The following is a 14,948-nucleotide window of genomic DNA, read 5'->3' on the forward strand; positions in this document are numbered from 1 at the left end:
TCCTGGCTTCAGTGCTCGGGAGACGGGCCTTGTGTCCTAAGCCCTGTCTGAGAAAGTGGAGACTGTGTGGAGATTGGACTCGCTACCCAGTAACTGAAAGTCCAGCTTGCCAGCCAGCAGTGACACACGCAAGCCCTCGCAGGACGGTGCTGGCAGGGCAACTGCCCCGACCCCAGTGCTGTCACGTGATCTCCGTAACCAACTATTCTCTAGCACGTCCCTCTTTGTCCTGTTCTGTGTTGCTTTCTGCTGCAATGAGCCGAAACAGCCCCCAGTGCAAACCACTCATTTAGGCACGAAGGGAGTTCTCTCCCGCACACGAAGCTCCTCTGTCCAGCGGGAGCCTGTGCCTCCCTGCTCCCCGACACAGGCAAGAATTCCTGGTGACCTCAGCACCCAACTGACAGTGGGTGCAGTACCACCCAGCACCCTGACAACACCAGGCACTCCAGCCAAGCCGGGCCCCCACCCATGAACCAGGGTGACCCACCATCCTGCTTTGCCTGGGACTCACGGAGGCGGTCCCTGTGTGTGACACTTTCAGTGCTAAGGCTGGTAAAGTTGCGGGCAAGCCAGGACGGGTCAGACACGCCTGTGAACACCCCCAGCCTTCTGACGTCTGCAGGGGCATCTCCCACCGGAAATACTGTCGCCCCCCCCCTTACCCAAAACTCACCAACCCGCGGGCCTCCTTAGATTCCCCCATCCCCGAGCTCGCCTCCACAGGGCTCCTCGACGGCCCTCCACAACCGCCCCGGCTGCAACCCTTCCCTAGGACTACCACTCACCTCTCCAGAAGCTTCTGGAAGCTGGATGCTGTGCACCCCCTGCCCTCCGTCTGCAGAAGGCCAGGTGACGGCGCTGAGCCCACCATTACAAAACTCTGCAGCACCCATTTCCCTCTGAGGAAAAGAAGTCCCTGTGACCCCGCCAGCCTTTTCGCAGGTTGAAGTTTTAGTGCCATGAGACCCTTACTCCCCATGGAACTCACTTCGGTGTGCAGTCTGGAGAGGGACCCTAACTGCCAGGTCACTGAACTCCGTTAGCCGTGCTCACGCCCACTTCCGTCTGCACGCGAGCCTTGCTGTCACCCCTGACTTGAGATGAAGGCAGTCTCAAACTCCCAGGTGTCCACCCCCACCCTTCCAGTTCTAGCACCCCAATTTCCGTCTGGGAAATGACTGCTCTCCTGTTCAATCCAGAGAGGGCACATGACCCATCCCCGACCAAGTGCCATCTGTCCTCAGCCAAATAGTGGTTCAAGGAACAATGTCTCAGGTTGACTGCCAAGTTGGTCCCATCAGAGACAATCTGGGGGCTTCTGCTCAACTGCCAGGAAGGAGCAACAGCCTTCCTTCGCCCCACTCCCCGCCCCCCAAGTTACTAGGAAGAGAAGGCTCGCCTCGAGCTGCTGGCCACCACATGGAGAGAGCCTCTGAGAAACGCTGGCCCAGGAGAAAGGCGGGTGGAGAAACGGAAAGAGACTACGTCCTGATGACCTCACTTCAGCCTCTAGACCCAGCCATGCCTGAAGCCCTGCCCACAGTGATCACCCTGCTTTAAGTCAGACAGTCTCCTGCTCAGTAACAAGACACCATCCTCTGAACCCCAAGTCCCCCTTCTCCGTACCAGCCATTCAAACAGAGAAAGGTGCTGTGTCTGTCCTCACACGCTTCTCCTCAGGATGTCAGGCACTGCATTTAGGACCCACCCCCATCCAGGAGGCCCCGTCTTAACCTACGTCTCTGTGTCAGCAAGGACTCTGTTTGAATACAGGTGTACTCACAGGTACGAGGGGTTAGGATTGGAATGTATGTTCCGAGGGGACAAAAAACCCATTTTAGCTACCACCTCGCAACTCTTGTACTGAGAAAGTAAGTCTCAGAGCAAAGCCCACACTTCAGAAGACAGAAGGAAAGAGGGAAACCAGCTGGATGTATCGCTGATCTCACGGATGTATTACATCTCAGCGTCCCTCCCTTCAGCCCCTCCAAAACAGTCTTTCTTATTTAAGCCAATTTGAATGGGTTTTCTATCATTTCTAACAAAAGCATCATAACTGAAATGGGTACGGCGCTTCCCAAGTTACAGATCTCATGAGGGTAGGATGGTCTCCCCAAAGCAGGGCCGGTTTCCAGGCACAGTGACCAGCAACTCGAGCCACCTGCGATCTCCTCTCGGTAAAGACACAGAGCAGGTGGGCCTCATTCCTAGGTCGCCCCGTCCCCTACAATGTCCTGGTCGGATCTGCTTGGGGTGGGGAGGGCGCCCCTCTACCACCTCAACACCTTGAGTCCTTTGTACCTGGTACTTCCCGTCCCCGGGGGCTTTGCAGCTTTTCATAATGTGTGGCCACATCTGAACAAACTTCCCAGAGGCTGACGGAACTGCAGAAAGAAGTTCAGGCAAAATGCTTCCTTCCAAAGCGCTGAGATGACAATTGGGTTTGTAGCTTTGTCATGTAAATGACCTTGAAAACTCCAGCAGCTCATAGCAATGGAAGACAGCTCCCGAAAGGATGGAGAAGCGATGCTTTAGTCACATCCAACTGTTTAGTGATCTTGCTAATAATGCAAGACACGGCCCTTTGGGAAACAGAGGGAGGGAGGGTGTGTGTGTGAGAGAGAGAGAGCGAGAGAGAGCGAGAGAGAGCGAGAGAGAGAGAGAGAGAGAGAGAGAGAGAGAGAGAGAGAGCTCACCCACGGTTGAACCTCCACCCCAGACTTTCACCAGAGGTGATGGGTCTTTGTCTAAAAGCCAGAAGTTAACAGCTTCTTGTTAATGAAGTTTCTGTGTTTTTCTGTTTGTTTGCTTTGTTTTTTAATTACTTTGTGGGAAGTTACCTTCAAATTATGGCACCAAATTGGCAAAACTGGGAAAAAAAGGTATTTTTCCAACAGATTAGTATTCATTCACTCATGTATCCACGCAGGCCTTCATTCAGCCCGCACAGCTCTCACTCCTGTCAGAGAGACGTCCTAGGTCTCTCTGGGAAGCTGAATAAACAAGGCCAAGTGTGGGCGCTCACGAAGGTACGTCCCAGGGAGCATGCAGACCCCAGCAGACAGACAAGCGAGGCTGCAGGTGGCCTGAAGTACCATCAACTGTGGTAACCACGTCACAGAACCAGTGGTCACGACCAGGAGTGTCAGTTCCCCATCTCGTCCCGGCTGAAGCAAAGCCACCTGCAGGGACCGTGTCGCTGTTGGCATCCGAGTTCCTGGGGAAACAGACCCTCCAAAGGCACAGGAACCTAACGCCCCCAGATTACAGAGCAGTGCTCACGCATCTCAGCTGCCTACAGTAAATTGAGGAAAATGACTCAGAGTTTAGAACGCCACAGTTCTGGATTAAGGGGCCTGGGACATCTTCATGTGAGACGGGAAACGCGTGAGTACTTCTTTCCTTAGCGACTGATTAGCACGCATCCCTAATCTAACAAAGCCACGTCGTCAAGGGAACCAGACACAGTCCAAGGCCACAGGTTAAAAATTAAGCTCCACCTGTGGTGACGTTCCTTATCAATCTCTCCGCATTCAAAGCCTTCCACCTGCACAGGCGGCTGGAAGATAGCGTCTGCCAGCGGCACAAGCTCTGTTGCCTGGTTACTAACTGGTGACACGGACAAGCCCTGGCTGGACACAGTGACTGACTGGACAGCGTCGGGAAAGAGGTGGCCCTGCACAAAGCCCCCTGTCATTGGCCTCTGTGCCCACGAGTCAACACGGTCCCCACGGGTCGGCACTGTCACCCCACAGGCTCCTGCAGGCGCTGATGACCCCACTCATGGCAGCGATTCACTGGGATGTGCCCACGACTCAGTGACTCATCAGGGAAAATGAAAGGGAGGGCCCCTGGATCCTGCAGCAGCAGGCTGTGAAGGGACGTGAGAGCAGCCCTTCCAGGCCCCTCCCCGGCTTCTGCGGCTTGCAGCCCCATCCCTGGCATCCCTCCACTCGTGGGTCACCCCCGTGGCCCCCCATCTCTGCCTCCAGCTTCACATGCGTTCTCCCTGGTGCATGGCCAGCTCTGGGCCCACATTTCCCCCTTTTCATAGGGACACCAGTCATATTGGACAAGGACCCACCCTCACGACCTCGTTTTAACTTGGCTGCTTCTGGAAAGCCCCTGTCTCCAAATACAGTCACCTTCTGAGGTCCTGGGGTTAGGACTCCAGCCCTTTGTGGGGACACAATTCAGCCCCGAGCAGACCTCTAAGTGAGCCAGGTGGGCCCCCCTGTACAGCCAGTGAGCACAAGGACACCTGCGAGTGGGGGGGGGTGGCGAGGCAGGGCCCCTGCAAGCAGCAGCCTGAGGTCCGCTGGAGAGAGGCCGGCGAGTGCCCAGCGCGTGGGGGGTGGGGGGCACGTGTGGTGCTCTCGCGGGGGGGGGGGCAGTGCTCTCCCAGGGGGGCACCCTGAGTGTGCCCTTTACACCAACCTCCTGGGAAGCAATAACCTTAGATGACACTGAGAACCCCTGACCCTGACCACAAGGCTTCAGGAAGCAGGGCTTCTGAAAGGTGAGCGTGAGGTGCAGACTCTGAGTGGCGCCTTTCCATGCGTGAAAGGTGTGGAGCCCACGCAGTGAGAGTGCAGAGCTCTGCCTGCCTTAGTTGAGCCTAACTGTAGGTGTGTCGAGACAACGGGGAAACAGCACCAGGCCCGTGAACTCTAATTGCATGATTAAGGCCCTCGGGCGAAAACGGAAGCCAACACAGAGGAACGTGACTGGGATTCCCAAACATCGGCTGAGCTCCTGGATCAAGCCCTTCCTGAAGCCAGTGACTCTGCAGCGACACCAGTCAGTGAACTCCCTCCCCGTTCTGCATGAGCTGGTTTGAGCTGGTTTTCTGTCACGGGCAAGCTAGAGAGCCCTCACACGACGCTGGCACAGGGCACCACAAGCCCAGAGACCTTTCTAGAATACAGCCGTACCAGCAGCCTCGGGCGCCTACCCCACAGAGCAAAAGGAGCAAAAGCCAACGGCTTCGCCCAGAGACCAAGGTGAAGCAGGTGTTCTCGAGACCCTCGTGGCAGCGCTGAGGTCGGAGCTTCACGGCACCTCCACAGCCACTGCCAAACTCACCGGCCCTCTCCCTGCCTCCATCTGGCCGGCTGCACACGAGCGTCACTGCGCACCAGCCTGCAGCAGGGACAACCGGCCAGCACCCGTGTGTTTCCCGACAGGCCCAGGACAGCACCAACGGCTGCGCGCCTGCAATCGGCACCCACAGAGCCCGTTCCAGCCTGACTTGTCTGCTTTAAAAAAGGCAACTTAAAATACATAATCACTTTAGTCGTGAAAGGTAATGACATTAAGAGCCACTGTCACTAGACATTTCTGCACAAACACTGTTAGGCCGGGACAGTGTGTCCTGAGGCCCCGACCAGAAGGGAGCCTGGAGCCCGGGAGGGGCTGACCACCGTCTAGGGTTTGGTCCCAGACCACAGCGCTGCCTGCAGCTCACCGGGCAAGCTCCGAGGTCACTGGGGCTGGGGTTCCCCAGACATCACAAGTTCTGTCACGTCTGGGTACCAACTACTAACCTCGCCCTTTTCCTAGACAAGCGTGTGTGTGTTCCATGGATATAAAGATACCGAGAAAGGAAACTCGTATCACTAGCCTGACTCCATTGGTTAGTGTGTTCGTTATAACTGTTTCTAATAGTTCTAATTTTCTCCAGCAAACATGACCATATCTGGGTTTTGTTGCCTGTGTCTCTCTCTTTTGTTACCTGTAGAACACTCTGGAAATTCTGGATTAGTTGGTGGATGAAGGCAATGCCTTCAGCAGGCTGACAGAAACTCAGAAAACAGAGACTGAGAAGATACACCCTCTCCCTCTGCGAGCCTGCTCATGGCGTGGATGTAAGCATCTCAGCTCCAGGAGCTCAGGACACTGAGTGAACACTTCCTGCCTGCCAACCCCAGGGCGGGGGCGCACGACTTATAGAAGAGGGGACCGAAAGAGCAGATGGTATGGCCCACGCTCCCGGATACTGGGAGGTCCCCTTCCTTCCAGTCCAACGATTCCTGGCACCAGCAAATATTGACTGAGCACCCGTAATGGCCTGAGTCAGGATGTCAGACGACCTACACGCACATGCAGGCGCCCACACAAATATGCGGAGAAAGCTCCACAAAGACCAAACTGATGGCGCTGCTCAGCTGGTGGAGAGAAGAGACTCAAAGACACTTGAGGTTTTACAAATAGAATATATTAAGTTGGTGCCAAAGTAATTGCAATTATTTTTAACATTTTAAACCGCAATTACTTTTGCACCAGCCTAATATCAATTTACTGCCAGAGTAATGAAAAATGAATTTGAAACGCTCTCGCACAGCGTCTGCACGTGCCCGGACACAGACAGAGAGCACGTGTACGCACACACACGCACACACCCCATTTCTGGATGTGCATCTGCTTCCTAACACAGCAAAACCGTGTTGCATGTGCGTTTGCACACACACGGGAAAGGTCTGGAAATTCTGAGAGGAAACACCAAAATGTGAGCAGTGACCGGGGTTAGCAGCCAGTGAGGTCAGAAAGAGGAAAGCCACACAGCGCACGCTAACTTTCTACCTGACACACCTCTGTGACATGTGACTTCGCTGAGCGTCAGCTGCCCTCGAGGTCTGATGAGGAAAATACTTTAAAGATGTTCCCACGACCTCTGAGCAGCAGCTGCCGATGACACACCTCCGGCTCAGCTCTATGGATAAACAGCTCACTGTCTTATGTGCACAGAGGGCTCCAGAGCCTGCTTGGATGGAGACGACCACACTGAGAACAGTGGTCATTACAGATCTGGGGATAAAATGTCATCCTCCGTGAGCTCCAACCTCCATGACCGTGAGTGGGGCTGTGTCGGAGGCAGTTTTAGCTTCTCCAGGCTGAAGGGCCTCTCAGAGAGCCAACTCTGAGTCTGTGACTCGCTGGCCGGGATCCGTGTCTGTAGGTCGTGAGGATCTGTTTTCTAATTGCTTTTCCTTCATGGTGAAATAACCCAAACACCACCACTCCCTTCCAAAGTGAGAGCAAGAGCTACATTCAAATGCAGTAACTTAAAGATGCGTCTGCAATTGCAAGCAGCCAACAAGCTATCACCAAAAAAAAAAAAAAAAAAAAAAAGATCAGCACGTTCCAGATCGGAAAGATTCGCACACAGGCCGAGCCCTCGTCTCAGCAGCTTTCAACCCCAGAACGAGGGAAATAAGAAGCATCCATAACCTGCTCTGGAAATAACCTGCCTGTTACCCCCAGAGAATGTTGCCTGCTGTCTCCCCCGGCCGTGTAGAGTGAATGAACTGGGGAAAGTTACATGCAAATAACTACCAGCATCGCTCGCTGAGATCCACCCAGTTCACAAGTGTCCCTCACAACACGTGTTGAGAGCACGTAAATAAACATCTGCTCATAAATGACATCCACTGGAGAAACTGCTACTATGATATCGATAATGATCAAAAATAAAGGGTTTGGGAATATTTTCCAGGCATGTCCCCCCTGCAAGGAGCCTGCCTTTACTAATTAAATGATGATTTTGACAACCAGTGCCTGGCCAGCCCCCTGCCAGGCAGAAAGAAGCGGCTACGGTCCTTACCACCTACCATTGGTAAGGACCTACCACGGGCTGAGAGAACGAACGCCCCACAGGCGCCTCAGACCAAACGCCGCGGAAAGGGACGAGCGAGTGCCCCGCCTGGATTTCTCTCCTGGACTCTGTACCTACACACGTTTCTCAAAACAGTTTCTGTGCAAATCTGAATCGAAATCTTCTCCCAAATCAGATTCTCGTTCAACCTTTCCTGTCACAGGAACTGGCGCCCCCGTGCACTATATCGTCCTCGCCGAATCTGAAAGCCACGCTTGTCATCTCTCGTCACCATCTCCCACCCCAGTTCCCACGATGACTGACAGGTCCAACGGCCCTAGTTCATCTGGAATCTCTCCGATGGCCCCTCTTCCGTCACTAACAGCCTGCCCCAGCCACCTCTGTGACTCATCTGGACACAGTGGCCCCCACTCTCCTCGCTGCCACATGTGCCTCTATCTCCACTCAGAATTCAGTGTGATCATTTTAGAAGGCAAATCTGATCATGTCACTCGCATACCTAAAACCTGTCACTACTGGCTGGCCTTGGCTCTTAAGATTTAAAATCGAGATGCTAGCACAGCCTGTGAGGTCCTACACGTGCAGCCCACCCACCGCCCCACGCCTGTGGCCAGACAACCACTTTTCATGCATCACACTCCGTCCTGCCTCGGGGCCTTTGCACTGCTTTGCCCCACAGCACTGCTGTCTCCATGAGAGTACAGACAGCACCTGCTTTGGCCACCGGGCTGTCCCCCCAACTAACTGACATACAGTTGGCACTTGAGCAACAGGTCTTGAACAGACCATTAAACAGTGACGGAATGGACGGAAGGAAGAAAGAACTTACCTAAGTTCCACGGCTGAGTTCCTGGTCACAGGACAGGAAGGGGAAACTCCCAGGTGGGTCTGCCAAATGTTGGATCTGCCAAATGTGCCTTCTGGACCCACAGGCTTCAGGTGTGATGGGTCGTTTCTAAACTGTAGGAGGAAGCACACGATCTTCAGTTACAAAAACGCAGCCTGTAAAGTTGGCTTTTCTGCCCCTCTCACCTTCCTCCACAGGGACTATGCTACCATGTTCCAGCTCACAGCACTGGGGGCTGAGTGACAGAGCTGTCACTTACGTCATGGTCCCAGCCCGACGGCTCTTTCCCTCCAACCAAACTTCCTGGTGTAGAACAAAGCACAGACGCACACACACCCGACACAAAGCTCTCCTGACTCTGCGAGTAGAATTCTGTGTCCCTTAATGTCCCAGGAGAAACTGCAGAGAGGGCTCATGACCTCTCTTTGTATGTCTGCAACATGGCCTGGCTGATGAGAACGAGGGACAGAACGGCAGCCACTAGTCAACACCCAGCTTGCTCTGTACGCAACCTTAGCTGCATAAACATGGCTGCCGGCCAGGGCACCGCGAGACGTGTTACCACAGGTGAAAGCAACCGAACACGGAGCAGCGTGCCGCAGGTGCCAACTCTCAGGAAATCCCCATCTTGCCAGCAAACATTTAAAACAGAAACTCCCATATTTCAGGAGAACTTCAAGTTGACATAAACCATCAAGATATCAGAAGTACTTTTATTTCTCTCTTATTGTTAATGAAATGTTGTGAAACCTCTTGGAATCACAGAATCAGATGGCGAGTGGAAACGCTAGATTTTTCACCGGAGCGCCCGTGTCCACGGAGGCAACAGGGGCTAGTGGAAGAGCAAACAGCACATGAGGAATCAGCGTGAAACGTGGAGTTCAGGAACGGTCTGCAGGACCAGAATCCACCTTATTTCAATACAGCGAACGTTTGCTGAGTCCTGCAAAGGTCCTGGCAGTGGCTGGAGCCACACAGAAACGAGAGCGAGTGCTTCCAGGACACACAGTCTGACAGGAGGCCAGAGCCTCCGCACACAATTTTAATTCAAGCTAGACTTTAATAAGATTTAGAACGATGTGCAAAGGTGATGTGAGGGGAAGATGTCTAGACAGGAGATCGGGGTTTATTTCCTGACAGTTCGTGACAGGGCGCAGGACCCCAAGGAGGCAGGGGGAGCTCGCCGCAGCGAAGCTCCTGCTGAAACAGCGGAGTCGGTCGGAGAGACCCCTGCCCAGGCGCCACGCACACGCAGGCAGGTGGGCACGCCCCGTACCAGACAGCCCCGCTTGACAGCCCCATCGACGTAACAGGAAGGGCTGTTCTCGACTTAGGACACTGGTAAGTCAGAAAGAGCAGGGCAGGCATGTCGCTTAGGATTACTGAGGCAATTTAGAGAAGAAACCTCTAGAACGCTTACAAGTGAGTTAAAGGGACAGTGGACAGAAGACAAGAGACGGCGGGTTTTATTACACTGTTGATTTTTTCATTGTGTGTACGTGCTTTCAACTTAAAAACAGAGTTGGGGCTCAAAAGGCTTATGTCTACTTTGGAAACTCCCCGAAGTGTCAAAGGGAAGCTTATCCGGTCACACTAACTTACTCAATACGCTTCTTTCCCCTAAATTACATGAAACAAACAGCTATCAAATAACATCATTTTTTTAATCTATACACCTCCTAAAACCCTGCTGTGACCCCATCGGTCCAGCTGGATATGTGGGAGTGACTGCTGGAAGCGAAGAAAAGCATGGAGAGGTCTCTACACACAGCAGATGGGCCGAATGGAAAGTGAACTGAAGCAGAGAGACTTCCAGAAGAATCCAGCCCAGCAGAAGCACTGCCTGTGTGTTGACACTGTCCTTCTAAGGAATCCTGTCCTCTCAGACAAACAGTTAAGGGTGCCATAAAAGTAAGAACACAGAAAACCATGATAACTTACTAGTTATGCAAGTATTTCTCTATTCTGTGAGAAACATTTCAGGTGGGACCTCCTTCCCAGCCTCTCGATGCATTCAGCGATTGCGCTGCTGGCTGCACAAAACGAGGAAATTCACCTTTTGTTCCCCTCGTCTTTCCGGCTCTGAGTCTGTCCTTCTTCAAGCATCTTCCGCCCTGGGCTCTGGGCCCCGTCCCTGGCCACTCACAGACGGGGCTAAGCGGGCCTCAGAGCTTTCCACCCCACCAGGCTGCCTGGAGAGCTTGTTAATGATTATAAAGCATGGAAAACTACTCTATATGGTGACACATGCGGGGTGACTCTTACTAATTCAAAAGGGGTCCAGAGAGACGAGGCCCTTGCGGGGTCGTGCGTAACCGACTCTCATGACACCGCAGTAGATCTGAATGTGGGGCTCAGCTATCACTTCAGACGAAGGGTCAATTCACGGAGCTGTTTGGGTAGACCTGGCAGCAAGCAATGATTTAGTGATGTCCATTTTATATGCAGCCACCAAATGCCAAGCCACAGAGCACTGCCCACCTGCGCTGCCCTGCAAGCAGGTTCACCACCGCGCACAAAATTAATTCTTCTGCCCGAGGGGACAGCCAGTCCTTGCTACTCAGGATCAGGCAGGAATAGACTCCACCTAACTATTCCCTACAAGATTCTCCCCACACAGGAAAAATGAGAAAGAACCCACTGGTCTCAGAGCCAGCATGAGTCTCCTGACATCGTCATGTGTATTATCTCCACCAATATCAGACTTGGAGGAAACAAAAATGCTACAATTACCGTCAGCATCTAATTCTATTCATTGAAAACCTTCGTGACGTTAAACATGGCCTCACTGACCAGGCTTACAGAATTGGCAAATGCTGCCCCAAATCGAACATGAAGCAAAGAGTAAAACCTTCCACTGGAGACATCACGACTCTGAAGCCGTGCTGCTTTAGCAGCAGTTCTTTCTGGGATGCCAACCGAGTGCGGCCAGACTGTTTCACTCGGGACAGAGCCTTCCCGAGGGGTACGACGCAGAGGACAAGTGCTGGGCTGCACCCCCTGCCTGTGTGCAGGTTAACCTGTGGCCTTTCGTCTCGAGCGACTTCGTACTGTGGGTGCCCTACGCACAGCCTACCCTGTGAACGGCCCTCGGTGCCAAGGACCCTTCCTAAGCGCACTGGCCTGGGCAGCCACAGTGACTGCAGAACGACCGAGACCCACAGGCTGTGATGCCAGGACTGCTCGCAAACTCCACGGCTGCCGAACAAAGCGTGCTGTCTCTCGGTCCCCCCTTGAGCCAGTGGCACCTAGAGGTCGGCTTCCCAGCCTGTCTGCCTCGGCCGCATCTCCCTGACCCGCAGACTGTCCCCAGCTCCACAGCGGGTACTTACAAGCTGCTGGGATGGGCATTCTGGTGGATCAGAGGGCCAGCCCGGGCCACTCACACAGCACCAGCCTTCTATCCCCACCAGAGGCCCGTGCAGGGCTTCGGGAAGACTGTTTACTTATTCATGGATGGGCCCAGCTGGCCAGGAACTGCTTTGTGTCGGCTGAATAGGATGGTAATTCAATCCCCAAACGGGAACTGCTCGGCCCATGGCACAGCTGTCATCACGAGTCACGCAGATAAGGGACACGGCTCCAGAGCCACTGGTGAAACCTGTGTTTGGACAATGCGCAGTGTTACAAGGTGCTGCCTCCTCTTCCTCAGCCATGCTCTCACCCTCTGAATCTCACCACCCCACTCACATCCTTGTGGGAATTACGGCCGGGAGAAGAAGGAGGGAGGCAGGAAGTGCTCCCTGATCTGTTGAAGAAAGTGTGAGCACCGGGGACACAGAAGATGGAAATGCTTGAGAATCAGCAAGAAAACTGCAGGACAGGGAAGCCAGCATCACCGGTGTACGTGGTTCATGCTTTGTCAGCAGCGGGGTCTCCAGCACCCCCAGGTGATGGCATTAATTAAGAAGTCACAGGATCCAGAGAATGGCCTGACACTTAGGGCTGAAAAGAACCAAATCAGGTGGCGAAGCCAAAGTCCTCTGGTCCCCAGAGAACACACTCCATCTCCACTCCGTTCCTGCCATGCTCGGGCCTCCTGGTCACTTGTCCTTGAGGATTCGAAACCGGATTTCTCTGTTTCAGCCACATGAAGCCTCCCCCCTCCCACGCCCTCTACGAGCCCCTTCTCTACTCCCCTCCTTCCCCACGGAGCTGGGCCTCAGCCCTCAGAACAGCCCTTTCCAGTGAATCCTGACCTATTTTTCCTGTTGTTCTCCAGTTGGCACAACCCACCCCAAAGGCAGCCCACAGACCATGTTCTCTGCTCGTACCACACAGGATGCTGGTGACGGCTGTGAAAACCCACTCCCAGGCGGGCCCGTGCCCCACTTACCTCTGTCCCCCAAGACCGAAAGCTCCGTGAGCATCCAGACCATGCCGACCCTGTTCTGTGCAGCACCCTAAGCGCCCCACAGAACGCCCGGCCACAGTAACTATTCAAAGAGCTGTTGAAACCAAATGAGTGAAGTCTTCAACTTCAGTGTGGCCCTGAAATACGTATCCGTCAGGATGGGCCAGGTTACGCCGCAGTAACAAAGAGCCCTCAAGGGTCAGCAGCTGACAATGACAGGTCTCTGTCCCACTCCTGCTCTGTGGCTGTGGAGTGTCAGCTGTACCTCTGGTCTGTGTCCTCACTCCACGACCAGGCTGAGGGAGCAGAGTGGGAAAGCGTCCACAGTGGCAGAAATAAACAGTTCCGTGCCACGCGGACACCGGATGGCTCGCTGACATGTCCTGCTGAAGTGACTCTTCACCTGTTCACCAGCCCAGGCCCTCCTGTCCTCATCACCTCGCCGTCTGCCTAGAGGCCTCTCCCGCCACCCACAGCTCACAGCATCTACTCCCCACCACCCCCAACAAACATTTTTAGATGTGCCATTAGAAGTACAGCCCTTGTTCACCTTACTCCCCACCAATACCTGGAACATAGTAAATGCTCAATAAGCACTTGTTGAATAAAAGAATGAACGACTAAAACGGCATATGACCCTGGAGCAACCACAGTATTTTGGTGTAATACGTTATAAAATGAGAGAGTTCAAGAAGTGGTCCCACTAAAGCGAAAGTAGCACAACACGACTGTTCTGTGGGGTAACACAATGAGAGTGACACAATCAGAGTAGAAGCTTCGGGCCCCATGTGAAGAACCCTGAAACTAATGAAGATGGAGGTCTGTCATTGTCATCCCCGCACTGTTTGCTAGGGGAGGAGGCGTCCCAGGACGTGAGCAGAACCAGTCCTGACGAATGGCCGGGTGGCAGAAGGCCTGGCCCCCGGCAGCTCAGTGGGAACGTCCCTGAGCGAGCCGTGCCCACTGCCCTGTGGCTGTCTGCCCGGCCACCTTGAGACCTACACTGGGGTCACTCAGTGTGCCGCTCGCGAGAAAGGGAAGAAAGACTGTGAGCTGCCACAAGCTGGCTCATGTCAGCTCTGTTAACTTTAATTAAGATTTCCTTAAAGTCCTTGGTCAATTTGGTCAATATTTTGGCCCTGGATGGATAGTAGAGAAAATCAGCTTTGGCAGTAACCAAAGTTAATGACACAGGTTACTACGCCCCCTGAGCCCCACCCCACTGCCTTGGTACAGACGTACCCAGTATCTACTCGCTACAGATGACACTTGGGGATAACCTGTGAGTCAGTCATGTCCAAAAGCGGAGACACCCCAGTGCCTCAGCCTCCTGACGTCCCAGGGCCTCCCCGGACCCACACATTAAAGCTGCCCTGTTGGGACTATCCACGGGCTGGCATCGGCTAGCAGCACCCTCACCAGCAACCACGGCGTCCTCTGACGGGCGATGGATAAACCAACTGTGGGCTGTCCAGACAAGGGAATGCTAACATCATTCAGCACTAGGATGAAACAAGCTTTCAAGCCATGAAGAGACATGGAGAAAGCTGGAATGCACGTTACTAAGTGAGAGAAGCCAATCTGAGAAGGCCGCACACTGTGATTCCAACTCCATGACATTCTGCAAAAGGCAGGATTATGGGGACAGTGAAAAGGTCAGTGGTCATCAGGGGTTGGGGAGGGTGGGAGGAGTGAGTGGAGCTCAGAGGACGTTTAGGGCAGTGAAACTACTCTGTGTGACACCATAATGGTGGATACATGTCCTTGTACACGTGTCCAAACCCAGAGAACACACACCACCCACAGTGACAAGTGCCCCACACTGACTCACGGTGAGTTACGGGAGCTGTGGGGTCAGGGAACGGGAGGGGGAATGGGGCAACCGCACGTTCTCATCGACGGGGCCGTGAACCTAACGGCACTCTTCGCTTAAAAGTCTATTACTTTTGTAAAGCAGCCCCAAAAGCACCGCACCCCTTTCACTGCTGCTCTTTGGCACACGACAAGCTGCTGCACCACTGGCGTCGGTGCGTTCCCCTCGTGCCCACGGGCCCAGGCAGGATGCACTCTCTCCGAGGGTGAGTTGGGACGACTGTCACTGCCGTACCCCGTCCTCAGATGATGCCTGG

General features: G+C 53.9%; 1 protein-coding gene across 8 annotated transcripts in view; it reads right to left on the reverse strand.

The window, feature by feature from the left end:
• Window positions 1-14,948, reverse strand: part of RIMBP2 (RIMS binding protein 2) — a 124,403-nt gene that overhangs the window by 79,929 nt on the left and 29,526 nt on the right. For 7 of the 8 annotated variants that reach the window (XM_074321025.1, XM_074321028.1, XM_074321032.1 and 4 more), the window contains exon 2: window positions 8,448-8,578. The gene's annotated coding sequence lies outside the window, so the exon portion shown is untranslated. Of the gene's footprint in view, window positions 1-8,447; window positions 8,579-11,797; window positions 12,067-14,948 lie in introns of all 8 variants that reach the window. The other variant, XM_074321027.1, reaches the window with a different exon arrangement.

This window comes from Rhinolophus sinicus, linkage group LG16 (assembly GCF_036562045.2).
Source record: "Rhinolophus sinicus isolate RSC01 linkage group LG16, ASM3656204v1, whole genome shotgun sequence".
NCBI classification, from domain to species: Eukaryota; Metazoa; Chordata; class Mammalia; order Chiroptera; family Rhinolophidae; genus Rhinolophus; species Rhinolophus sinicus.